Below are 27,965 nucleotides of genomic sequence, written 5' to 3' on the forward strand. Positions count from 1 at the left end.
GGAAATAGTGTGTACAAAGAAATAAAGGACAATTAGATTTAGCACAATTCAAAACATATTTAAAATTCTAATGCAAATTCTAGGTACATCTGATTATCTGTTTCTACCAAAGTAACATTTTTTTAAAATCAATGGTTCCTCTGTTTCATTTTTCTAGATTTCATGAAACTTTGGGAGGAGTTTCCACTTTAATCAGAGGCTGTGGAGAGAATTTTAAATTCCATTCTCATCCTGCCTTGATTCATACACTTCTGTCATTTATTTTTAAGAGCCCCAAACTTTTAAACAATATATTGCTTGTAGATGTAGATTCCATTTGAAGCAAGGGATATATCTGAATTTTATGATTTTGTAGTTTTATTGTTGTAAGCTGCTCAGAATTATGCTCCAGGATGAGCACAACTTTTAAATATATTAATTAATTAATTAATTCTGACATCTGACAAGTGATCAGAACCAGTGGTGGGATTCAAATATTTTTACTACCAGTTCTGTGGGGGTGGCTTAGTTGGGTGTGGCAGGGGAAAGATACTGTAAAATCTCCAGTTACAGGTGGGATTTGACGGAAATTTTGAACTTCTTAAAATTTCTGCTACCAGTTCTTCAGAACATACACATATACACCACTCATTTTTATATTTCTAAATCTTTGTGGGCACATTATGCAAAGGCCAGCTCTCTGGAAATGGCTCTAATGCTGGGAAAAGTGGAAGAAATGAAGAAGGCAACCATCAACAAGGTGGATGAAGTCAAATACAATAGCAATGAGTGCACCAATGGAAGACCTAAAGGACCAGGTTAGTGATCGATTGTCATGGAGAAGATATGGTCACTAAGAGTAGACAATGATTTGCTAACACATAATAAGATCTTTTCTATTTCAGCTTTTTTATATTTACTATAATAAATCCAGTATTCTTTTTTTAAAACTATAGGAGGAAATACAGTTGACCATCTGAAAGCTTATTTAACCCAATTTCTTAGCTTGCAATATTTTTGCAGATGAAAATCTATGAACAGTGGAGGTCTGTTGATTATTGGCAATGACAGAGGATTTAATTATGGCTTAGTATTCTCTACTTTACTACTGTAACTTCAAATAACTTTCTCATTGTTGTATTTCATTTTCTTTTTACTTGTACTTGTTTGGGAAGTTTGTTCAATGCTTTGGCCTAGGCTTTTTGGTTGTAGTAAGAAGAGAGATTGGCAAACTTTGGGATTTCACTGGAACTCTTGAAATGGTTTTAATAACTCAATGGCTATAAGCTCCCTTTAAAGTTACTTGAGATTTTTATGTTCTAACATGTATAAAAAACATCATTTCCATAGCCATTAAAAAAACCAATGTAGTCCATCTATATAAAATGGCTTTATAGTTTCTCATGAAACATGGGCAAATTATAAACTGTTAAAGATTTTGATTGATGTTGATAAGCATTAAATCATATCTTTTGAGATATTATTTAAATGGATTGGCATACAGGGTACAAGAACGAAATTATGAATCATATATTTTGAGATGCTATTTAAATGGATTGGCATAAAGGGTACAAGAACGGAATTATGAGTGCTCAATTTTCTCAAATATTTTCTCTAATAGTGTATCTTCTATTGCAACTGTCTTCCCACATGTTAAATTTCATCTTTGTCCTTCCTTAAGAATTAAAAGCCAAGTGTAAATCAACCATAAGGAAATCTTTTGCACATAAGACTAAAAATTGGGAGATTATGCATTTGAATATTGTTGAGGAAAAAAAGAATAAATAACATCTGCAGAATGGCAAAAATATCACAAGCAAATTTCAGTCTGGAACTTTGGGATGAAGAACAAAAGAAAATCAGATTTTGCAGCTGAATTCTTCATTCTAATGAATAATAATTATAAACTAGGGAGAGGTGATGCTCAGAACACACCATTATTATGTTTCTTGGCTCATCAGTGGAAAAATAAACAGAAGACAGCTCTTCAATTCATGTCCCAGTTATGTGCTCATCCTAACAATAAAGGTCTGCCAAGAACATTCTCTACTTTACAACTCTCTTGTGTGTAACCACAGTTTGGTTCTTCTACCCTCACATCACAGGGAAATGGAAAACAATAGCACCCCAAAGACACCCTGCCATGTAATTCAGCACCACTATAAATGCATGAATGCTAACAGGATGGTGGGAAAATACAACAGCTTCATAAGAAAGGGAGATGATCCCATATATAAGACAACCTTCACAAAGGTAAATAAAGATAGGAAAATGTGTCTCATCATATTGCTTGTGAATCTAAAACAGGGCTCCTCAAACTTGGCAACTTTAAGGCTTCTGGACTTCAACTCCACAAATCCACAAGTCTTAAAGTTGCCAAGTTTGGACACTTCTGATCTAAGAGGAGTGTATCTTAAACACATCTTTATATTCTTTATATGAAGAGGTCTTGTCTATTGATACTGTGCATAACCCTGGCTCTGCAGGGGGGATAGGGAAAGGACAATAGCATATTATAGTTTAAAGGGTCTCCCCACCCCCTCCTCAATAAACAACTCCTGCTTTAGAACTTTGTGAATTGTGTGAATGCAGCCTATTGTGCTGCACCCAATAAACCAGAGTGAAACAAATAATGAATTAGAATCATGTGGGAATCTGCCAAGAGAAGCCCATTCCATGAACATCTCTCTGTTTTTTGCTCACTTGGAAGCTAAGGCTCATGAAGTCATGTACAAGAAACTTTTCACATATCCATACCATACTTAACAGTATGAGTGTATGAAGGTTTCGCAAAGGCTGAGGACCCTAAGGGTTTTGTCAGAAGACCTGCATGATAAATATAAGTGTTTTGAATGCCTGAATAGGTTTTTGTGCCAATTGAATTACATAAAAGTTTAATTAAGTTATATGACATTATGTTATATTAATAGGTTTGTATTTAGACCCTTGGAAGTAAATTGTCATGAACTTGGTGAAAATTTTGAATTGGCTCTGCAGAAGATTTTGTTGCTAGTGTTGATGCTATTTTTTATATCTGTGAGATCCTTTCCAGAAGTAATTGTTATTTAATATGGATCTAAATTCCTTCTGCATTAGAAGGAATATTTAGCTCAGTCTTGGCTCTAGAAAATGTGAACATTTAGGAAAGATGGGGAGTTTTTGTTTTTGCATCAAGGTCAGCATTCCCTTAGTCAAGTATACACCTCAGTCAGTTGGGCAGAAGCCAGCCACGGGCAAGCCTGAGGACAATAGTGGGCAGCACCAATCCCCTTTTCTCCCTTTCATTCTGCCCCTCCCCTTTATTTTCTTCTTTTTTTCTGCCTGCTCATTTTCCTTGCCAGAATTGTAAGTTAATCAGTTTAGGAGGGATTTGGAAAACATAGTGAGAAACTTGAAATTTGTTTCTGAAGCTGAGCTGGGCCATTTGAGGTTTTCCAATTTATGCATACTCCCTATACAGAAGCATAATTTGATATGTGAACTCAGTTCCATTCCTGCCACTTGTATTAGTTTCTGAACACACAAATAATCAAATCTCTTTTGTTTGTAGTAGCAACATTCACCACTTAAGATTGTTTACTGATCACTGAAACAAGTTAGTAGCTCAAGTCTTTGGCATCCTTTTTTGGCTTTCTCCTAGGAATATATTCCTAGGCAACAGAATATAACTGAAATATTTTCATAACTATAACAAGATGGTACTGAGGGAGGGATTGTAGTACCGTTTTAGTATGTGTTCAGATTTATGTAAAATAAAGTTTATGTAACTAGAATTTCCTCACAATATTTAATCATCTAGCACAGTGGTAGTCAACCTGGTCCCTATCACCCACTAGTGGGTGTTCCACCTTTCATAGTGGGCGGTAGGGGTTTTGTCCACTACTTTATAAATCATTATTACTGTGGAACCGGTGGGCAGTTAAAGAAAATTTTACTACTAACAGAGATACAAAAGTGGGTGGTAGGAATAAAAAGGTTGACTACCCCTGATCTAGCATATGAAATTTATGTAAAAGCCAATAATTTGGAATCAGCAATAACCAGACAATCATACAAACAAATTCTTTCATTTCCTGCAGGTTTCCTTTGTTTTCTTTGTGCTGTTCTAAGCAAGCAAGCACTGTTCTTTTAATCAAATTTAAGATGGCCTAAAATGGTAGGACTTGAGGGAGAGACAGATGATAAAGTACATTTGACTTGAATCTGGAGACTAGGAACAAATCTTACCCCCAGGGAAAGAAAAACAAGCCAGGCTATAACATTTCTATCTAAATGGGCTATGTACAATAAATCTCACTTGGGGGTAGCTGCTTCCTATATAGAAGAGAGCATCTTGTGCATTGCTTCAAACAGAGAAACGTACTTGGTGATCTTATTTTGTTGAAACTAAGGAGAAAGAGGAGAATAACTGATGTCATGATGACTGAGTTGCTAAAAAGAGAACATGTGTTTGTACTATTAAATGAGAACTTAATCCTAATTAGTATGTGGAAGTAGGAATGCTAATGGAAGCTCTATAGAATCATAACTGATCCCAGAAACAGTGAGACCCAATATTCCAAAACAATTTCCATGCCTCGTTTCCCGTAGTGGTATTTTTGTTATAAAAAAAGAGATAAGGAAGAGTGATAAACAAAGGGGATAAAATGAGTAAAGTGAGACCAAACAATCCTCTGTTTAGTGTTTAATGGAGTCAGGATTCTAAATATGAAAGTTAGATGAAGAATATCTATAAGATTTAAGAAAAATATTTTAGTACAGAGACAATCCACCCCATTCGTGGACAAATTTGTGACAGTGAAAGGCTGTATAGGTTAAGTCAGATAAAGTCCTTCTCAAATTCAAGATTTGACTCCTTAAATCTATGCAATTTTCCTAGCAGTGTTACTGATATCACTTTCCATTATCTTATTCTGGAATATTTTTTATTTCCAGGTTAGCTTTAGAAAACTTTAGTATTTCTAGACAGTTTCCCACTCAAGTACTTAACAAGAGTTTATTATTTAGCGTATAATGGGACATGACAGAAGACAAATAAACATATACACTGTTCATGTAATTATCAGTTAAACTTCTATTGGGGTATGGCAGTGGCCTCATAACTGGATGTCCAATTCAGCTATCCAGGCAATAATCTCTGGCGTTGCTTCACTTAACAAGAGTGATCCTGTTTAATTTTTGAGAAACATAGAAGCATATGGCTGGAAGGGACCCTGGAAATCTTCAAGTCCAAACCAAAGCCAAGGCAGAAGGTTTTCTGGAATGCTGAAACAGAAATTCTTATAATATGCCAGATAAATGATTGTCCAATCTTTTCCACAACTCTGGGATTTCTGATTAACGCCTCTTCAACCCCTCGCCTAGGTCACTTATGAAGACATTGAAAAGCACTGGACTAAGACAGAACCTTGAAATACCCCAATGCATGCTTCCCTCCACATATGACAATGCTGAAAAAGCACTACGCAATCTAAAACTATCTTAATCTATTGGACCGGATGGAATATGTGCCTATTTCTTTAAAAAGCTATCCACTGCTATAGCAGAACCTCTAAGCATAATCTTTGAAAAATCTTTCAGGACCAGCTCCTTGCCTAACCTATGATCACAAGCCATAGTCATCTCCATCTTCAAAAAGGGAGACCACAGCCTAGTTAAAAATTACAGACCAATCTCCTTATGCTGAGTCACCTGTAAAGTCATGGAATCAATTATTAACCAATCCATTATCCTCCACTTAGAGACAAACAACCTACTCTCTAATAAATAATTTGGTTTCAGAAAAAAACTATCCTGCAATCTGCAACTCTTACACTGCAAAAATATATGGACTACACAACTCGATCAGGGCAAAGTAATAGACGCAATCTACACAGACTTCTGTAAAGCCTTTGATTCAGTGGTACACAACAAACTACTCCTAAAACTAAAATCTTATGGTATCTCTGGACACCTGCATAACTGGACAGAAGCATTCCTGTCAAACAGACAACAAATGGTCAAAATTGGGAATGTCCTATCAAATTCTGTACCTGTCAATAATGGTGTTCCCCAAGGCAGTGTTCTAGGACCAACTCTCTTCATACTCTACATAAATGACCTCTGTGATCATATTAAGAGCAACTGTGTTCTCTTCACTGTTCAATACCACAGACAATACTGCTACCCTTCAAAAAGATCTTGTATCAGAATGGTCAAACAAATGGCAACTTCAAATCTCAACAAATAAATGCTCTGTCTTACATATTGACAAAAAAAAATAATCAGAAAATAAAATACAAACTGAATAATCAAGACCTTGTTGATGATCCAAGCTCTGTAAAGGACCTTGGAATACTCATCTCTAATGATCTAAATGCTAGAGCCCACTGTAACTACATAGCCAAAAAGGCATTAAGAGTTGTTAACATAATCCTATGTAGCTTTTTCTCTGGTAATATCACACTACTAACTAGAGCATACAAAACATTTGCTAGACCAATACTTGAATACAGCTTATCAGTCTAGAACCCACATTACATATCTGATATTAGAACAGTTGAGAAAGTCCAGAAATATTTCACAAGAAGAGTTCTTCACTCCTCTACTTGTTGTAGAATACCTTATGCCACCAGACTTGAAATTCTAGACCTAGAAAACCTTGAATTATGCCGTCTTCAGTCTGATCTAAGTATGGTATATAAAATCATACATTGCAATGATTTACCTGTCAATGAATACTTCAGCTTCAACTATAACAACACAAGAGCACACAATAGATACAAACTCAAGGTTAACCTCACCAAACTTGATTGCAGGAAATATGACTTCAGCAACAGAGTGGTCAATGTCTGGAATACTCTACCTGACTCTGTGGTTTCTTCCCCAAACCCCAAACACTTTAATCTTAGACTGTCTACTATTGACCTCACCCCTTTCCTAAGAAGTCTGTAGCGGGCGTGCATAAGTGCACCAATGTGCCTACCGTCCCTGTCCTATTGTTTCTTTTATTTTTCTTATATGTACCCATTTCATGTATTCATAACTATGTATATACTTATACCTATCATCTTGTAAGCGATTGACAAATCAAAAGAAATAAAGAAAGAAATAATAAAAAATAAAAATATAAAAAAAATATGAAGTATATGAAGACCATACCCTGAGTGTGGTTTTTAAGCTAATTGAAAATCTATCTGGTGGTGGTCCTGTCTATCCCATATTGTTCTATCTAACCAAAAAGCAAACTTTAGTCTGCTTTATTAAATGTCTTACTGAAATCTAAGTATACGATAGCCACAGCATTTCCTTGATCCATTAATTTAGTCACTTTATCAAAGAAGGCAATAATATTTGTTTGGCACGACCTGCTTTCAATAAACCAATCTAACTTCTAACAATCACTTTGTTGATTTTCAGGTGCTCAGAAATCCACTGTTTGATTATCTTTTCCAGGGTTTCCCAGGTATTGGTGTCTAGCTCATTGGTCTGTAGTTTACTAGATCCCCTTTTTGAAGATTAGAACTCTTTTTCATTCCTCTGACATGCTCCAGGTCCTCTGAAGCCTAGATCAGAAACTGAGACCATCTAAGTATTACCATCTACTGAAGCTAGACTCAACTCAGTTGGTGATGCATACTAATACCATGCCAAATCCCTACTTATTCTGGAAATACTTTCCTACCATCTATGTGTATAGTGTGTAGATGCATAAAACTCATCCATGTGAAGGAGGATTTGGCCCAGTGAAGGGAGATAACAGGGTTTCCTTTATGGGAACTTATGGTATGTAGAGTAACAGGATCTCTGAGAAGCTCTGAGCAAATCCCAAACGAAGACAAATAAAACCATAAATCATATTAAAACCAAATTGATTAAACCAATAAAATATCATGGAAAAGGTTTATATGGAATCCAGAATCCCCAAATTATTTTTTAATATGTAAAAGGCTATGGAATGTTGGACAAGAATGGCAAAATATTGAGATTTGACAATTCAGTAAGACCTGTAATACTGTCACATCATATTCAATAACTTTTCAGATCTCCTAGTTAAGAATCATTAGTCTAGGGGATTTTTTATGTGCTCCCCTAGACCTAGATTATTCATCTAAATAAGCTCATTAGGATTCTTTTAACTGGAGATTTAAGAGAGTCATCTTAGGACCTTAAGTATCCAAAGTCCAGGTACTGCAAATTATTGAGTTATTGTCATTTCACTGGACAGTCCCTCTGAACCAGCACAGCCAAATTTATCACATTATCTCACTGCTATCAAAACTAGTCCTATAACAGAAATACAGTTTTAAATCTCTGATTCCATCTTTCAAATCTCCCCCTGCCTTCATATTTACCTCCACTGCCACTTTCCACCTTACTTTTCCTCTCTATTGCAACTGACTGAATAAAATCCCTAAGTCAATCCACTGTGAAATTTAAGTCATAAATGTTTGAAATACCATAATGTGTTTCTTGATTTTGCATGCATATATAAAACCTGAAATTGCATATGTGGGTGATAATGTTGACTTCCTAGGTACCTTCTTAAGAGTAACCAGCACTTATATAATTGAAGTTGCCATGCATGAGAATTGCTTTAACTATAACCCACTGAGATAAATTGGCCTTTTTAAAAATTAGAACTGGTGGATTGGCATTTTGACACAATACAACATTAATGTTGAGTATGAGTAACTGACACAAGGAACATAAAGATAATTGTTACCTCCTGTAGCTTTATTTGTGCTAAATAAGGCAAAAGTAATTGCTTCCTATAGTAACTCATTTTTGCCTTCTCTTCTTCAATTACTGTAATTATGCAATATGCTAAAAATCAATGGACAAAGAAAATTATAATCTCCCATGGTAGAATCATAGTATGGTACTATCTGTTATGTTGTAGAGATATCTAACAGGTTTAATTACCAAGATCAAAGATTCTAAACCTTGTCTTGAAAGAAAAACTATGGCTTGATTTTAAAGATATCAACTGAAAGGATATCAACTTTTCTCCCTGCACCCCAAAGAGCTTTATTTCCCAAAGCATTTTAAGGCTATTGACCTTTACCTATGCAAGGGTAAAGTCTTGTATTATTGGATGTATTAGTCGACAAGCATTCATATATGTATCCATGCATAACTTAGTTGGGTTTTGAATTCCCAGTCATCATTTGAATTATTGTTCTTTTTTAGCAGATGAAATACAAGAGATGGAGGATATTTAAAATGTTTGAACTCTGAAATACAACAATGAGAATTCTGTTTAATAAAGATTAAAAACTTTGGGCAGCAACAAGTGGACTTGTTCACTTGTTTCACTTCTCTGAAATCTTGCATTTCTATAGTACATTATATTCTACAATGTAGTCTATACAGTTAAATAAATTTGATTAAAAGAACAAAGACCACTAATTTAAACCAGTGTTTCTCAAACTTGGCAGCTTTAAGTTTTGTGAACTTCAACTCACAGAATTCCCTAGCCAGCCATTGAGACACTGATCTAGAGGCTGGGACCTATCCTGGTTCTCTGGAATAGAGAAACATGTACCTTCTTACATGCTAAGAGCTTAAAGTAGCAAAACTAGGAGAAAGAGTACATAAGGTCATTGAACTTTATGACTTTACTTGTTTCCTCTTTATGTTGTGTTAAAAATTAAAGCTTGGCTGGAAACTTTAGAAGAGCCCGGGAGGGCTGCATTTTAAAGAGGCCAAGATCTATCCTAATCTGACTATTAATTAAATGAGTCATAATACTTTAGCATATAAACAAAAAAACTATCTCCAGTGAACCTGCAGTGGTACAAGGTTAACATTTTAGCAAGTGATGGGGAGATTAACCAGAATATGCAAAAAGTTAGACAAAAAGAAGAGAAAGTGATTATGAAATTTAGATTGCATTACCAGTACCCACCAAATATTTTGAATTAGAACTTTGCTACACCCAGATAGCATGACAATTCCCTGTTATTCTAAAAGTCATGGAAACATAGAATATGTGGCTTGGAAGAGATCAAGAAGATAATTTAATCCAATATTTTTCAAACTTGGCAACTTTTAGCTGTGTGGACTTCAATTCTCAGAATTCCCTAACCAGCTGACAGTCCAACTCTTTGCTAAGTACAGAAATCCACGAGAAAGCCATCCAGCCTCTGTTTAAACACCTTCAACTTTTATAATTGTTTTTTTTTCTTTGATGTCCAACTGAAACCTACTTCTTGGTAGTTTAAACTCACTGTTTCTTCAACAACAGTGGTTAATTTTGCCACACCTTTTATAATGTCAGTCTTTCAACAGTCTAAAACATCTAGAGAGGACTTAGCTGTGATATTCTACTGAATTCCTGAAGTTGTATTGGAACTGGCAGCATCTGCTGGAGAAAAAATACATCTGGTAACTTCATATAGTAGAAGAGTAGTATGACATGTATATATTCATGTATTCAATTATTACCTATGATAAATTCCAAAATTAACTTCAGCTTTTTATTCACAGAAATCTTTCAATCCTTGCCAAAACTACTACTATAAAGAAACATTATTTTCTCAAGACTGACTGAAAGTTATTCAAACTTAGGCCAAGGAAGGTGAAAAACTAACGATCTGATTAGTGTATGAGAATAGTTATATTTCTGGTCTCAGAACAGAATGACTCGATCTTTATATCCTAAAACATTTATTCAATCTTCTTAAATTTCTTTTTAATACATTATATAGTGTGAATATTATTGTCTTTCAGCTATGTGAGAAAATACATTTCTGACAAGGTTTTCATATTACAAGGAAATACTTTTGAAAACTTACGTGTTCATTCTAGCTGTTAATTGAGGTTTCATAGTAGCTAGTAGATATTTGAAAATTGTACTTTCTTTTAAAACTGTTTACATTAAATATGCTATTCTCTTTTGAAATTGACTGCATAAGTCATAAGGAAGACTGCCATTCTGGAAAAGAGGTAAGAAATATTTTAAATGTACTAAGTACTGTATCATATATAATGTAATGCACAAGGGTATAACATTATATATTATACAAAATATGATTTCATGTGCATTAGAGAATGAGATGGTTGATTTGCTAATACATATTAGATTTGCTCAAATATGCACAAGAGAGAGGAGGGAGGGAGGGAGAAGGGGGAGGGAGAGAGAGGGAGAGTTTTCAAAGCAGTTTTCAAAGATAAAATCAAACAAGACATAATTCTCTCAAGCAAGATTGGTTGTTTAAAAAGCTAATGTTATCCTGAGTTTCTTTCTTTCTCAATAACATAAGTAAACTAAAATTTGTTGTCTGAATAACTTCCATTGTTTTGAAATTGTCTATCATTTGTGGTTTACCACTAATTGAAGCATTTTAGAATGGTTTTAACACCCTATTGCAATTTCCATATTTACCCCAAAGAAAGATGACGTGCCATTAAATTCCCCCCTCCCCAAAAGAAAGAGTGGGAAGGAAAAAAAATACAAAAAAGTAAAACCCAATTATAAATCAACCCAACCATACCAAGTTTGCCCAACTTGTCAATGTAGGATTGCTGGCTCCAACTACAACTTCTTCTAAAGATTCCTTCTCTTTCAGAAATTGCATGCAATGGGCACGCTTGTATATTTATATTTATATATGAAGTTGGGTATATATACCAGCAAATTCCAAATATAGCAAGTCCAGGACAAAAACCATATTTTTTACAGTGGTCATTTATGCATCACAAATTCTGCAATCTAGAAAAATCCTTTTCAACTGTGTTATAGCAGCTGTATCCCAAGACATTGTGCCTGAATAGTACACATCACAGAGCACTGATGTTATATCTGACCCTGTTCTTAAACCCTGGTGACATGGTTGATTTTCCCCTGTTCCCAGAATGAGATAAAGCTTTAAACAAGCAACAGAATAATCCCAGCAAATGATGTCTATGGAGATTCTCAGTCATCCAGGTTATGATTGAAGAAGCTTCATGGTTGAAAAGCGAAACATCTTCAAGCAAAACATCTTCAAGAAACTGCAGTTGCCTTTTGAAAAAGCACCTTTGGGATTCAGCAAGTGATACTCTTAGCAGTCTAACTCTCATTGCTTTGGGGATGGGGAAATCTTTGGGAGAAGTTGCTCAGAAGCAAATATACTTTTGTTGCCCACAATTCCCATGGTTCTTGGCTTTGTGGATCAATGGAACAGCAGAAGGCTGAAAAATACTATGGCCAATGGAATATGCCCACTTTTTAAAGGACATTTTAAAAAGTGTGTAGTGCAGCAATCTCTCAAAGGGAAGAACCATTGTTTAGTAAGAGAAGGGATGTTTGAATAATCAATCATTCAACGACTTGAAAATTTTTTTCATTTTTTTGGCTGTCCTTTTCTTTGTTTCTTTCTTAGCTATATAATTAGCTATTCTAAGAATCTGTTAACACATTAAAAGCATCTCCTTAACATTTAATCATAAAACAGACATATATGCATTAGCTGAATTAAGTAGGAAGGCAAATGTTGCATGACAAAGCTATGAGAGATAGTTTCATATAATAGCATGGAACAAGAACCATTCACATCTGAACCATAAAGTTAAATAATATTTACTTTATTTTTATTTGAATCTTGAGTGTATCAAGGGCATATTATTATCATAGTCTAGAAGCAAAGGAAGCTTAGCTGTACCTTAGTCTGTATTATTCTTAGAAAGGTTATGCCCCACCTTTCATCATCATTATAATAGCACGTAGTAATATTAATCTGTACATACATTTAAATGCATTAATATACACTCAAGCCCCCATTGTCCAGAAATCTCAGTCTTCTTTATGATGAAGCAGATTAGAACTAGTTGAATTGTCTTCTTTTCTGCAATTTGAAAGGAATTGTGAGTTAAAACTGAGTTAGTTGATAGGAAGAAAAGTAAGCCAGTCACCCATGGTTGTTTTTCTTTTAGGCAAAGGATAGATGGAGCAATGCTTGAGATAAGAGGCATAGACTTCCAATGACTGTACAGTTGCCCTAATTAATAGTAGAGACTTGGGAGTGTTTTGCTTCCATTCTCTAATCTCAGAGCAACTCAAAAATATTTTCTCAAAGCTTAGAGAGTAATCACACGTGTATACACTGAAGTACAGACCAAATCACTTCATTCTTGACTCTCAATGTACCTTATAAATTTAGCTGTGCAAAATTGTGCAAGCAAATCTTTTTGATTAAATTCAGAATAGTTCTTTTGGTTGAATTTCAAAAGCCAAGCACTGACTGGGTTTCTTTCAGTACACTTCAATTACCATGACCAGATCAAACTCGAGTTTTCTCATGTAATACTCATTCAGTGTTAAATCCTATTTATTTCCTATTTGAAAACTGGAATGTGTGGAGAATGATTTAATTATGGCCAAGAACCAAAATGTTATTTTCTATGTTCCTTTTCAGAACATCCCAGGTTGACAGAGTGAGAACAGAAGGTCAGTAATACCTATCTCTTATACTAAGTGTCCCAGTCTGGCAAGTTTGCTTTTAAATAGCCATTATTTCTAATTATTTGAATGGTGGTATGGCTAATTTGAACCTGAGACAAAGGTATAAACAGTATTTAAAGCAATTGAAGTTGGGTTTTTTTTTGTTCGAAATAACTAGCCGGAAAGCCTTTTCATGTACAAACTCCTGAACATATCCAAGAGGCAGATTTCATATTTTTATGAATTTTTCAGATTTATCTTCTTATTTCTGTTTATATTAAAATATCTAACAAAAAGATACTAATCCTGAAATAATTCTGCTAAGAGAAAAGTTTAAACTATTACAATAAGTAGAAAACAAAGCAATTGAAATTCCCAAGTGCCTGTCTGGATTTCAATCTTGCATTAAATTAGAAGCATCTGAATAATTTAAGTTAAAGTGCTCAATTATTAACCCAAATCTTCTACTCTACATATATTCCTAACATATGTCATCCACATGTGTCACATTTTTTTTAATCAAATGGGTGATGTTTGAGGTTTGGGGGAAGCATCATTGTACATTGGAAAGCAGCCATTTCTTTACAAGTTCTTCTTATGTGACTTTTGTCTTTATCTGATTTCTTTTAACTTGGGACAAAAGAATGAACAGAAATCTTAAAATCAACTTGATTGCCACCAGAACATTGTTTTATGAAAAGTGGCTGAAGCATGCATTGCTAAACCACATGAAAAACAGAAAGGAGAAGTTAATGAGCTCTTGTATTAGCTGGTTAGATAAAATCACAATCCATCCTTCCACAATTTGGCACTGGGGTAAGAGTTTAATGAACCAGGTCTGTATGTGGAAGAAATAGTGGAATTTTTCAAGCTGCTTCTTTGCCTGCAACATTTCTAATCAGGAAAACATTTCAGCTCTTCATGAATCAGTAGTTACATGCAGAGGTTATTGTCCAAGAAAGCCATATAGGACTCATAGTAGGAAGGCCAGTATAATTGTTGGCTTAGAGTGGAATGGCTACGTTAAAGGCAAATTCCATTCAGGGATCATTAGGATTGTGATTGAAAACTGGCAATTGCAACATGCTTCCCCCCCCCCATTTCCATATTGTGACTTTTTTTTCTTTTTTCATGCTGAATTAATTTTGACGGGGCCCTCCATGGGTTGCCCTTTTATTGTTTCAAGTGCCCCAGTGATTGCTTTGATCCAGAAAAGTGTGGCACAATAAAAAAGACAGGCACAGAGAAAATATAAGTAAAGTTAATTATCTTAAAAAATGTTAAATGATATCATTTCAAATAACTTTTTTTATGTCTATCCACTACTCATTGTGTTGAATACATGTAGTCCTCAACTTATGACCACAACTGAGCCCAAAAATTATGTTGTTAAGTGAGAAATTTGTTAAGTGAATTTTGCCCCATTTTACAACTTATCTTGCCACAATTGTTAAGTGAATCACTGCAGCTGTTAAATTAGTAACATAGTTGTAAAGTGAATCTGGTTTCCCGTGTGTCAGTTTGCTTAGTTTGGGGGTCGGGGTGTGTGGCAGCTGGTGATGCAGCCATGATCTGGTTTCTGGACTGTGGTTGCCTTTTGTCTATGGGATGGGTTTGGGTTTGAGTCTGGTGCCACATACCCCGACCCCCAAACTAAGCAAACTGACACACGCCATGAACATGAAGATCCAGCTAGAAAACCAAGGAGTTTATGAAATACCATGCAACAATTGCCCAGCCACATACATTGGACAAACCAACAGGAGAATAAATGCACGTATCACAGAACACAAGAACACAGTCAGAAAAGAAGAAAATACTTCCTCCCTTTTCCAGCACCTTAAAGCCACAGGACATGAAATTAATTTTGAGGGAACCAAATTAATTTCCAATACTGAATACTTCAACAAGAGAATAATTAGGGAAGCCATCGAAATAGAGAAATGCCCCCATAACATGAATAAATGGGACAATACCTCCCACCTACCAGACATCTGGAAACTAGCCCTTATCAACAAATGAGTCCCAGCCAAGAAAACCAAAACCGGACCCAAAACAACACACAATGTCACCGCCAATCTCCTTCACCAGACTTAAACCCAAACCCATCCCATAGACAAAAGGCAACCACTGTCCAGAAACCAGACCACAGCTGCATCACCAGCTGCCACACCCCCAACCCTCAAACTAAGCAAACTGACACATGCCATGAACTTATAGCCAGACCTCAAACATTACATCACAGCCATCCGCTCAGGATATCACATTACAGAACTCAGGAGGTTATACCGCAAAACCTCAGGATGTTACAACACAGCTAACAATGCAGGAGATTACAGCACAAGGCCCAGGATGTCAAAACAATAGAACTCAGAAGGTCATCATACAGTCCATTACCCAGGTTATTTACAACACAGGAGGCTGATAGACATACAGCCAATATTACAGCCACACATGTTCTTATGAAAAAACCAGCCAATCTGCAAACATCAACTCCATCAACCAATCAAGAAATGACAACACGGCCAACCTCCCCACCAGTATTTATAGAGACAGCAGCTCCGATCACGCTTTGCTCATTCAAGCACAAAGCCGAAAGCACCAGCCTGAAGATGGCGAGTGGGACTTCATCAAAACGTCACCAAGATACTCTCAATCTTACACAGGAAAAGACCCAAACATGCCAAGACCTGCACACACACACACACACACACACACAATATACATACATATGTAGTTTAGTTTACTTTATTGTCATTGCACCTTGTACAATGAAATCAAACACCATCTTCAGTGCACATCATGACTATGAAAATAAACACAAACACACATCCTTCACACTCCACAGATTGAACTGAAAACCCTCAACACTGCACTATACAGTAGAATTCAAAAGAGCTACTGCCCTGGGATAGAAGCTGTTTTTCAGCCTAATTGTGCTTGTTTTTATTATTCTGTACCGTCTGCCAGATGGTAAGAGTTCAAAAAAAGGGTGAAAATATATATATATATATATACACACACACACACACACACACACACACACATACATACATACACACACACACACACACACACACACACACCTGTATATATACATAGATACATATACATATATATACATACATATTATACAAACATATACTTATACACTTATACTTTTATACACATATACACTCATATACATATACATACAAACATACATATAAACATACACATACATACACACACACACACACATATATAAATTTTCACTTTATTTTGGAATTCATAATTTCAGAAGATTTGTTGTTGATTACCAGGGAGTGCTGTTCAAAGTATTACCTTTACACAAATCTTACCAAGTGGAAACAATTTGGCTGATGTTATATATTTATGTAAAATTTTGCAAAATGAAAATATAATTTTGATTATTATAAATGATAATTTATTATTATTTTAATTAAAATAATTCATTAACGATTGGAATGGAAAGAATGAAAAAGAGTTGAATTCCTATTTTCTTCCAACCAGTTTTTTTTCCCCTTTTCTTTATTAAAGATATTTGTGCCTGGTGGAATATATTTCTTCTAGAAATTTGTTTATAAGACTTAACATCCAGTTAAAACTTTATGAATAGAAGCTTCCTTCTTTAGTATTTGGTACACTGGAACCAAATAATTTCATAAACAGTTTTTTTTTCAAATGTTCATAATTCTTCAGAGGTTTCTCTGTATGTACTGTACATAATGGTAAAAAAAGCCAAAACATGCTATTTATATTATATATGTGACTATGTATATATTGATATACATTTATAATTTATTGATACTATCTATACCTAGAATGATCTCCCTTAAGAGACTGACTTATTTAAGGAAGATTACTAAAAATTTAAATAAATAAAATTATTTCAAAATAGGGGCATGGGATCCTTAATGGAGCTATTATAATTATATAGCATATTTATTCCATATGTATTATATTATATTATATATGTAATTCACAATACACCAAACATTTCTACTCCAGTTGTCATCTTGATTATTTTTCCAGCATGTTTGCTCGTAATCCCATTCTAGCAACTTGATAATTTCCTAATGACTTGGAAATTCCCTCTTCTTTTGTGGCAAATTGATTCAAAAATATTTCCTTGAGAGAAAAATATGTACCAAGCTTAGGAATAGAATAGAATAACAGAGTTGGAAGGGACCTTGGAGGTCATCTAGTCCAACCCCCTGCTCAAGCAGGAGAGTCTATTCCAAATATTAGCCTCCAATGGCCAGCATCATCAGGGAACTTCAATCCCAAAGACATGTATAAACAGCAGTGGAGATAGGTCCAACTGCTTGCCAACACTTTCTGGAAGTGATGGAAGCAAGAATACCTATTCTACAAGATTGTTGTAAATGGAAGACCAAAGAACTGAATCTTGAAGAAGAAGACCTTGTCTTGTTAAGAGACAAGGATGCACATCAGAACTTGTGGCCCATGGGATGTGTACCAAGTACTACCCAGCTTCTATGGACTAATCTGCCAGGTTGAAGTCCAGATCGTGAAGCCACAAGAGTCCGCCAAGAAGCTCTATACCAGACCGGTCACTGATCTAGTGTTGCTGAGAAAGACTGAACTTGAAGATTGAACCCCAAGCTTTGCATGCTTTGTGTCTACCTCGTGGTTACATTGTTTGATGCTAAGTTACTGTTCACTTGTTTACTTTAGTTAGTAGTTAGCTGGTAGTGGAATTTACCATTCCAGACGGGGAGCGTGCTGGCTGGAGTGGATATTTAGTTTAGGAATAAGAGCTGCCCCCTTAAAGAAATGCTTCATGGGAAATGTAGTTAATGCTTCATAGGAAATGTAGTTTATATCATGTGGTCATATCTGTACTCCTGATTGGCCACTGGGTTAATATCTGGTTGAGCTGGGGGAGTTTTATGCATTCCTGCATGGATTCCAGCATGGAGCAGGATATTTCTTTTGCTCTTGCATGATGGGCTAAAATCAACAGAGTATTATTTAAAGAAACAATTGACTGCTTTTCTTTTTTCGTATTATAGACCAAACTCAAGAGTTAAGAATCTAGCCAAATATCATGGGCTATCACTATAGTGCTAGAAGCTATTTGAATGCCAGCCAACCATCATGTATTTCAGTTCACAGTTTATTCATTAAGCTTCAGTCTTCAAGTGGGCTGGGGGGGACCTTGGAAGCCAACACAGGGGTGCCACATAGAAGTCACTTCTAAAAGAATTTGTGCTCTGACACTTCATCTGAACACTCAACTTGCAAGCAGTTATCAATGCTCCTGGCTCCAAGACCTAAAAAGGTGTTTGCTTTTGCAAGTGACGTCTTTTCACAGTGGTTTTTCTTCTGCCATTTGATAATTCTCACTTAAAGACCAATCTTTTCTATATGGGTGTGCTTCATATGTGAACATTCCTGTAAGCTGTTTCTCTCCATTGCATTCATCATTTATTTCTCAAGTAAAACTTACTAGTGGTCAAAGAATAATTATCAAAGACAAAGATACTAGTTACCAACTCTCTATCTTTTTTCTCTCTTTACCCTCATTTCCTTGGAAATTTTCATGTATGAAAAAAGCATTTGGGACTTATTCCATAATGTATAAAGCAGATGAGTAGTCAGATTCACTCCCATGGCCTTACTCCAAGGAAAGTGTTTTGAAGGCTGTGATTATGGTGTGAAATATGATATCACACCATAAAAAAAGAAAAAGAAAATCCAGACACCAGAAAGGAAAGACAAAACAACCACACATTCTCTTACAATCATTTATACAGATCTTGGGTTGAAGGAGGGAATTCTTTTTATAGTGGTTGCCATCAACTCAGCTTTACTTCCAAGTCAATAAAAGTGCGATTGAAGCTGACTTCGCAATGAAAATCCACAAGTCAAAGTAGGGGGTGAGGGGAGGGAAGGAAGTGGTTTCAAATCTTGCAAAGAGTTCATTGAATGCATAACTCAGCGCATACGAGATTGTGGTTTATCTGTGCTGTGTAATTATTAGGAAAGTCTTTGAAGATTTTTTTAAAGTATATGTGTATGTCTTCATGTATGCAATTATATATCAGTATGTGTTGGTTTGGCATTAAAAGAATGACACAGAGGACTGTGCAAGAGTCTGTGGTATTTTGGAGCTCACATGGAGAAGAGACTATTGTAAACATCTAAAGAACATCTGATCTTACAACTTTTCCAGCCCAATTTCCAAGCCAAATTGGTCTGGTAAAAGATACTAACTTTGGGATGATAGTTATGGTTGTATAATTCCAGATATATTTGCCAAAGCTTGACAGTTTTGACATCTGTTTGAAGAGTTAATGAGAGCTTAGCAAGAGTTTCATTCAATCATTTGCTTAGCTTTTAAAAGTTGGTTCCATGTAGCCAGGTCATGAAATGTTGATGCCTGTGAGCAGTGTTGTTAGTAAAGCACTCAATTTTTTCACTTCTCCAAAATGCAAATAACACTCCTTTGAACATGTACCATTCCAAATTCATTCTTGTTGGCAAGTTAGTGATTGGGTTCGCACACCAAGCTTGTGGTTTGTTTGGGTTTTGGCTTGTTGTGTTATAAGAACCTAGCCATTGTGGTTTGTGAACTGTAATTGATGGCTTAGAAGCATCCAAGAATTAATAACCAAAGCATTGGCAACAAAAGTAGTCTGGGAGTACAGCAAGGTTAGAAACTGATAGCAAGACATTATTTCCAATACTGATGGTGTAGAATTTAGAGCTAAAGAGCACTGTAGCCACAAAGATTCCAATCCCCTAGCTGCCAGCATTAATTCCAACATAAAAATTACCCCTGAGCAGCAGTTCTATTTCCAAGGAAGCCCTCTGTCCTGAGAAAATCAGTTTCTCTAGTGTTCACTGGTCTATCTGACTTTTCCAGGGACTTTGCCTTGGCCCTGCTTGGGACAAAGGTTCCAATTTTAAGTTTCCCGAGCCTTCACATACTTTGTAGTATATCCTAATGAGAAGTTCTCCAGCAGAGAATAATTTATGGAGGAAAACAAATAGGCATATGCTAATCTCTACATGGCATCTTTCATGCTTGAGTGTGGTTAGGGCAGGTCTGCAGAATTTATGATTGAGCAAGCTGATTGCAGCCCAGTAACCAGGTACTGTGGTTCTCCAGGAGATCAACAATCTTCCTTTTATTTCTGCCAGCTGGAACAGCAAAAGAAGGAAAGCAGTCAAAGTCTTGGCTGATCGGTGCATGCAACTGCTAAATCTATACTCAGCTTCATCAGTTAAATGTCAGGCAGGTCTGTTTAAAGATGCTAAAAGAATATTTACAGCTTGCTCCATTTTATTTAACCATGGATTTTTAGTAAGGTACAGTTCCAGACACAAGGCCTCTAAAGCATTCTGATGGAACTGCCAATTGTCCTTTGCTTAATAACATTTGCACCAATGTGCACACCTTGCTTCTTGGTTTCTTTTCCTTTGATTGTCATTCCTCTTCTGGGCATCTTCATGTGGCTGTACAAAGTAATCAAGACAGAGAGATTTTCCTTTGTGCAATGTATAATTCAGACTAATTCAGGCTATTTCATTGATTTCTTCCAGGCTTATCCTGTAAATAGTGTCTTCAAACTGGCAAGATCGAAATGCATTGGGCTACAGCTTCCATAAAAAGACTTATCTGGTGATTCTGGAATAGTATTCCACCATATTGAAGAGAATTGGACTGAAGAAGACTGATCTATTTGCACATGAACTTAGTTGAACTGCCTATGCTCTGGACTCCTGAATACTTTTCTTAAGCACATGCTTTCGATACTCTTAAAGGCTTCACATTTCAAATGAAAATATTTGGTCACATTGATTAACTGTGAGGTCCAAGTTAAGACCATCAAGTATAAAGGGCCTTTTAAAAATGTGAAAGTGTATCCTTGTGTGGGTCTGCTCTTGATAGAGTCCAGATGGAAACGTGACTCTTAAGGTCAGGTTAGTTGTGACCTAGGCTTGTCTTTTGAGAGACCCTTTTCCAACCATCAACACCATACATCTCACACTAGACTGCCATCACCCCAAAGAAGGAGTTGAATTCTCAATCTTTCTCTCTCCCTCTCTAGGAAATAACATTGAAGATATACTTCCTTGCTGTGTTTTTCTCTGAGACTCAAAATGGTAGTGGTTTTTCATGAGTTCCATTCCCTTTGCAGGAAATGGATTCTCCTTTTTCATTTTAAGTGCTCCCACTCCTGCTATTTATTGATTGATTTTTGTTTTACTTGACTTGACAGGAGGAGGCTGTCAGACTTGCACAACCTAGAAAGGGCTACAGACACTTGCTTGTACTTGTCACTTGTCAGGGAGAGAGAGAAAAAAGAGAGAGAAAGAGGCTATATTTAGTTTGAATAAGAACAAATGCCTTTCAACTAGCTGTTGTTTACTTTAAACAAAACACAGATTAGTTCACACATTCATAGCTTAGACCCGTGTTGGCAAACCTATGCCATGCATGCCAGAAATGACACGCAGAGCCTTTTCCCCCGGTACATGAGAGGTCGCCTGAAAGAGCCCCACTGTGCATGCCACGCACCACCATCTGACAGCTAATTGCTGGGTATCTGGCGTGTATGCACAGGGGGCAGAGGGGGGTGCACAGGAGATGTGTGCACATGTGCAGGGATGTGCTGTGCATGAAGGGATTGCGTGCACATGCACAGATGCATGGTGTACAAGAGGGGAATCGTTCACTGCACATCTGCACATGCACACACAATCCCCCTTGTGCACAGCGCATCCCTGCACGTGCGTGCGCATCTCCCGCACACTCCTCTCTGCCCCCTGTGAATGCACGCCAGATAGGTTATTCTCAGAGCACAACAGAATATCTGCTTAACAAGGCCTGGATGGACTCAACAGACTTGTAGAATTTTTACCTAGTTTCCAGTTTTCCCTTTTTAAGGAAGATTGTTGAGAAGGTTGCTGACTTACAGCTTTACAGAGTCCTGGAAGAAGCTCTCTGGAGCTTCTGTTAGTCACTATTCAGGCCTGGTCATAGTAGTGAAACAGCATTGGTCACCCTTATTGTTGAGCTTTGGTAGATTTGGGATGGGGGTACTATATCCATCTATTACCTCCTTAATATCCCCGCAGCATTTAATACCATAGAATACGGGTGTCAAACTCACCGTGTTGCCATCACGTGATGTATTGCAATGTTTTTTTCCCTTCGTGGAGCTGGGGTTGGTGTGGCCTGCATGTGATGTATCCGGCCCATAGACTGCCAGTTTGATACCCCTGCCATAGAACATTCTGGAATAGCTCAGGGGACTGGGATGCACCATACTATGGTAGTTTTTTTCTCTCGATCCAAGGCCAGTTGATGTTGTGGATTAGATCCTGGCAAGACTGAGTATCTGTGGATTCTAAAGCCTCCTGGATCTGGATATTTTCCATCTTTAACTGTGTTTGTGGGTGCACTTTCCCAATCAGAGTGGATGCATAATTTGGGGGAATATTCAAATCTCCTGTTCAAAATGCAGGTGGCAGCTAAAGGATAACCTTTGCACATTTTTAAAAACATGTATCAGTTGGAACTATTTCAAAATTAGGAGGTCCTGTTCAGAGTAATTCATAATTCAGTCACCTCCCTATTGGATTACTGTGATGTGCTCTGGATGGGGCTATCCCTGAAGAATATTTGGAGCCTGCAGCTAATCCAGATTGTAGTGGTGTGGGTAACTTTTGGTGTTTTTCCTTATCCCAAAATAACATTATTATTCTGTGAGCTACACTGGCTTCCATTTGTTTTCTGAATGCGATTTACCTGTAAAGCCATACATGACAGGCCACCAGATTATTTGTGAGACTCTCTTCTTGCTTGTTCCATCAGATCTAGCTAGGAGGGCTTGTTCAGTGCCCCTTCCATTAAAAGATTTCATCATTTTATATCCAGGAGCCATCTTGGCAGTGGAACAGCAATCTTCTGGAGATCTGGAGGACCCCAGTCCTGATATTTTTTCATACAGCCTGGCTGTTCCTTCAGGCATTTGGGCTAGAAGATTAAGGTAAGCTCTTCCAAAGAACACTGTTTTCTTATGCATTGCGGTAGTTGCTTGTGGCTTGGATATTGGGTTTATATTGTTTAATGCTTATTTTTAATCCTGTATGCTGATTACAGCCACTTGTGTGAGATGGGCAATGATATCATAATTTAAATAAATAAATAATGAAATAATGCACAAGAACACTGTTGTAAAAAATTGAGAGTATCCACGTACTGTAAAACCTGTAGGGTAGTGCAATTGCTTTCTGCACTGCAGAAGTATAAGGTTAGCAATTCAAATTATGGATTGATGGGCTTCATTGATGACACTAAAGACACTTAAATTATAATCCTTAGAAATATTTTCAGTTATGTTGAGCCTTCGAAATATCCTAGGCTACTGATGCCAATAGCCAAGTGAGAGAAAAAAAACCATATTACCATTGAGAAGTACAGGAAAAGGAGACCTTATCAAATAAATATTCAGACCCAGGCAGAATCTGGAAAAGGACCTGTGAATGTAGGAATAATGTGGAATTCACACTTGATTGTGAGCCTCCCACCAAGGTGAATTTAGACTATGGCTATAACAGACATAATGCAATCCCAATATTTTAAACAAAAGGCAGAAGATTTCCTGAGCTTTCTGATGGAGTATCAGATAAGACTTGCATTCTGTGTTTCATTTGGTGAATTTGTAACATCCTGTCTTGAGTCTGTGTAAGCTAGCTCAATGGAATTAACTAATTTAAAAACCAAAGTGGGGGGAAAAAATCAATGTTTATTTTAAGAGGTAGTTTTAGCTCTAATTCTGTCTTTGTGTTTTTCTTTCAGGCTTTGAAAATAATGAAAAATGCACAATCTCTGCATGTAATTGCTGAATTAAGAAAAACCGTGGAGCAAATCCCATAAATTAGTACGACCTAAGACCTTCATACAGTATTCTGTGATGCAGGAAATGGAAAAGATTTTTGACTGCAATGTATTTTTATACATTTTTATCCTGCTTTTCTAATGTATCTACATCAGTCAGGGAAGCTTCCAACATTTGAAAATATTATAAAAATATAACTGTTTAAAAGAGAGATGGTGTTGAAGTGCCTAGAAACTGTAAGAGTTTAGATGGGAGAAGACTGCCTTAAATTGAACATTAATAAGCCAGAATTGCTGTTTGTACTTTGCGGCTCTTGTGCCATAAAGGTTGTTCCTTGTCAGGGAAATGGTATCTGTGAATTGGTTTTTCTGGAATCGTGGCTTCTGCACGATTCTATATGTAAAACTGGTGGCAAGTGGAGGGAGATTCAACCTGGAACTAAGGAGGAATTTCCTGACAATGTCAACAATTAATCAATGGACCAGCTTTTCTCCTGGAGTTGTGGGTAGTACATTACTGGAAGTTTTCAAGAAAATCGTCAAGATCTCTTCTAGCCCTATGATTCTAAGTTGTTCAGTTCCTAAAGTCCTTCTGTTTCTCATTTGCATATTTCATATTTCAGTCTCACCAGATGCTTCAATACATGCTGAATAAATGTCTCAAATTTTGTTTCCAAGGCTCAGTGACTAAGGGACATCATGTGACTCCTGAGTCATTTTTTTTTCCAGCTAAGGGTACATTTTATTTTGCCAGATATTTCCACTGTTTGTGCAAGTCTAGTTCGTACAAGAGATGTGGCCATCTGCTTGTCTGAGAGCAGGGGGAGAAGGGAAGTTTTCAGGTTTCATTTTCCTCTTCACACTGTGCTTTTTAAGTTTCCAAAACAGTTCCTAAGTACTAAACATATGCTTGCTGTGCTTATTTCTGGCAAACAGCACTGAGAGTGGGCAAGGAGTGGTTTGTTGATGTGTAATAAAATGTATCTCAAGGGTCTTCAAAGAGGAGCTTAATGAATTTTGTGTAACTTGGGTTGAGTAAAACATTTCTCCAGGTGCCCCCTCCCCCGGTCTTACTTTAGGTTTGTAAAAATAATGGTTCAACCGCACAATTTTGTGTGAGGGTTCATGAAGTATGGAATGTACTTATCTAGACTTGTATTAAATAAGATTTATTATACATGTCCACCCATAATAAGATCAAATGAACATAGCAAGGTCTGTTTAACCAAATAAAATAAATAATCCAACCATCTGCACATTTCAAGCAAACTGAACTAGAAATCAAGCAGTGAATTCAAGCCATATGCATCGCTACAGTAGGCTTTTGTGAATTCTCAAACCTGAAGAATTGGAGATCAGTGATTTATTAACATAGTCTTCCTCAACCACATGTTCACCAGATGTGATGAACTGTAACTCCGAGAATAATTCCAACTATTATGCTAGCTAAGACTTGTAAGTTGAAGTCAAAACATTTGAAGAACTCCATGTTTGGTGTGCTTGAAATAGTAGCATGGACAGTTAACAGAATAACACATTTGAAAGGGATCTTGGAGGTCTTCTAGTCCAACCCCCCCCGCTCAAGAAGGAAATTCTATGCCATTTGATTGTGCTCCAGAGTTGGAGCATTCACAACTTCTGGAGGCAAGTTGTTCCACTGATTAATTGTTCTAATAGTCTGGAAATTTCTCCTTAGTGTTAGGTTGGTTCTCTCCTTGATTAGTTTCCATCCATTGCTTCTTGTCCTGCCTTCAGGTGCTGTGGAGAATAGGTTGACCCCTTTTCTTTGTGGCAGGGTCTTAGATATTGGAACACTGCTATCATGTCATCCCTAATTCTTCTTTTCACTAAACTAGACATATTCAGCAACCGTTCTTCATATGTTTTAGCCTCTGGTCCCTTAATCATCTTTGTTCCTCTTTTCTGCACTTTTTCTCAATAACTTTTTAATATCATGGCAACTAAAACTGGATGCAATATTCCAAGTGTGTGGTATTACCAAGGCATTATAAAGTGGTGCTAACTTTTCATGATTTTGAATCTACCCTCCTGTTAGTACAGTCCACAACTGCATTCATAGTTCATAGACTTGAAGCTCCACTACCTCTCCAACTTGAATCCAGGTCCACATAGCTGAAGTTTCAACTTTCAGAAGAATGAGGAACCTTGAATTTATAACAACTGATTGTTAAGCAGCACTGTTATACTGAGCTATGCTTTGCTTTACCTATGGCTAATAAAAACAGCGACACAGAACCATCTCTTACAGGTGATATGTAGCCCCTATGTCTTTTTGAAGAGTTTTGCTGACAAACATTCAGGAACAAACCACTGAATTATGGTTGGCACAATGTGGTGGATAACCAAGCAGAACTGGAATATGGAATCTCCAGAAAGAAACCTAGGCCTATTGGATCTGGGGTGGAAAAAAAAATCAGGCACCAATGTGTAAGTGGCAAAAGCTGAATCTGTTTACGTCTTTTTACTACTAACTTGTGTTGTCAGGATTTTTGTGGTCAGATATGCCAATTCTATTTAATCTACCTATTAAAGTGAAGAAAAGTAGTTCCTTTACACACAAAGACAGGCCAATTTTTCCAACCATTTTTGTTCCACTTATACCATGTTGTTAGTGTCCCTTTCAGCCACCTAAAAAATTCCTGACTAAGCTAAATTTTCCAAACCACATTTGCTGGCTTCTTACCTCATTCTGAGGCCCAAACCAAAGAAACCACAATATGACTTAAGGTCATTTGTACTTGAGGCTTTCATCAGATCAAGCAGATCAGTACAAATGAAACTGGGATATTTTCTAAAATTTATTTATTTATTGAATTTATATTGTCACCTATTCACCTATGGCTACTCAAGGCGGCTTACAGAATATAAAACCACATTTAAAACAATAAAAACTAACAAAAAGAATCAAATAAATTAATATAGTACAATCGCCTAACTTAGATTTGAATAGAACATTCTGAGCAATGTACCTCTTGTTATAATCTTTATATGAAAAAATGGGAAACTCTCAAATAGAAGATGACAAATGTTCAGACAACCCATGAATGGACATATGGTACCTGTGTAACTGTGGACACGGGCCCATTTCCTCCCAACCTTATTTGGTATGTTATATTTATTTACTTACTTATTTACTTTTCCACTTGGATTTATATGGCACTCCAATCCAGCAGGATCCCAAGCAGTTTACTTGCACAAACAGGTTTCAGTAATTACCACATGAAAATGAGCTACTGTTGTTTGAAAGTCAAATCATATTCCCATGTTTATACATCAACAATATACTGTGAATGGTAAATCATAATGCCTTCCACACACCAATACTGTACCAAAGCAAAAAATGTGTAAGAGAACACTGGCATTTGCAGAGAGATAAACACATTAAAAGGGTGGGGCTTTGATAACAGAATAACAAGTGACATCTTTTTGTCCCCTTCTCCCCAGGGCTATCCACGTAGGAGTCTAAAAATTGAACATAGAAATGGATCCACTGCAGAATTTTCTTGCAGTTCTTTCTGGATTCTATATAATTGGCAAACTCATGACACTGTATTTTTTAAAATTTTGATGAATCAGAAATATATCAAGCTATGTACTCTCCCCACCACCACTCTGAGACTTCTCAACACTCAGGCAAAACTGTCAAATATTATTTTCAGCACCCTTTTTGCCCTTCATTCT

At 36.5% G+C, this 27,965-nt stretch overlaps 2 long non-coding RNA genes across 2 annotated transcripts in view; one reads left to right on the forward strand and one right to left on the reverse strand.

The window, feature by feature from the left end:
• Window positions 1-2,180: 2,180 nt before the first annotated feature.
• LOC148127583 (uncharacterized) lies at window positions 2,181-27,840 on the forward strand. The gene is made up of 3 exons (XR_015743469.1): window positions 2,181-2,232; window positions 23,301-23,412; window positions 24,225-27,840. It is a non-coding gene; the product is annotated as an uncharacterized LOC148127583 (long non-coding RNA).
• Window positions 9,791-27,965, reverse strand: part of LOC148127584 (uncharacterized) — a 143,177-nt gene continuing 125,002 nt past the window's right edge. The window contains exons 2-5 of the long non-coding RNA XR_015743467.1: window positions 20,814-20,872; window positions 12,691-12,788; window positions 10,758-10,897; window positions 9,791-10,327 (exon numbers count right to left, since the gene is read on the reverse strand). This is a non-coding gene — a long non-coding RNA (uncharacterized LOC148127584). The remainder of the gene's footprint in view (window positions 10,328-10,757; window positions 10,898-12,690; window positions 12,789-20,813; window positions 20,873-27,965) is intronic.

The sequence above is a fragment of the Pseudonaja textilis genome, chromosome 1, assembly GCF_049901715.1.
Source record: "Pseudonaja textilis isolate UNSWEBS1 chromosome 1, rPseTex1.2, whole genome shotgun sequence".
NCBI classification, from domain to species: Eukaryota; Metazoa; Chordata; class Lepidosauria; order Squamata; family Elapidae; genus Pseudonaja; species Pseudonaja textilis.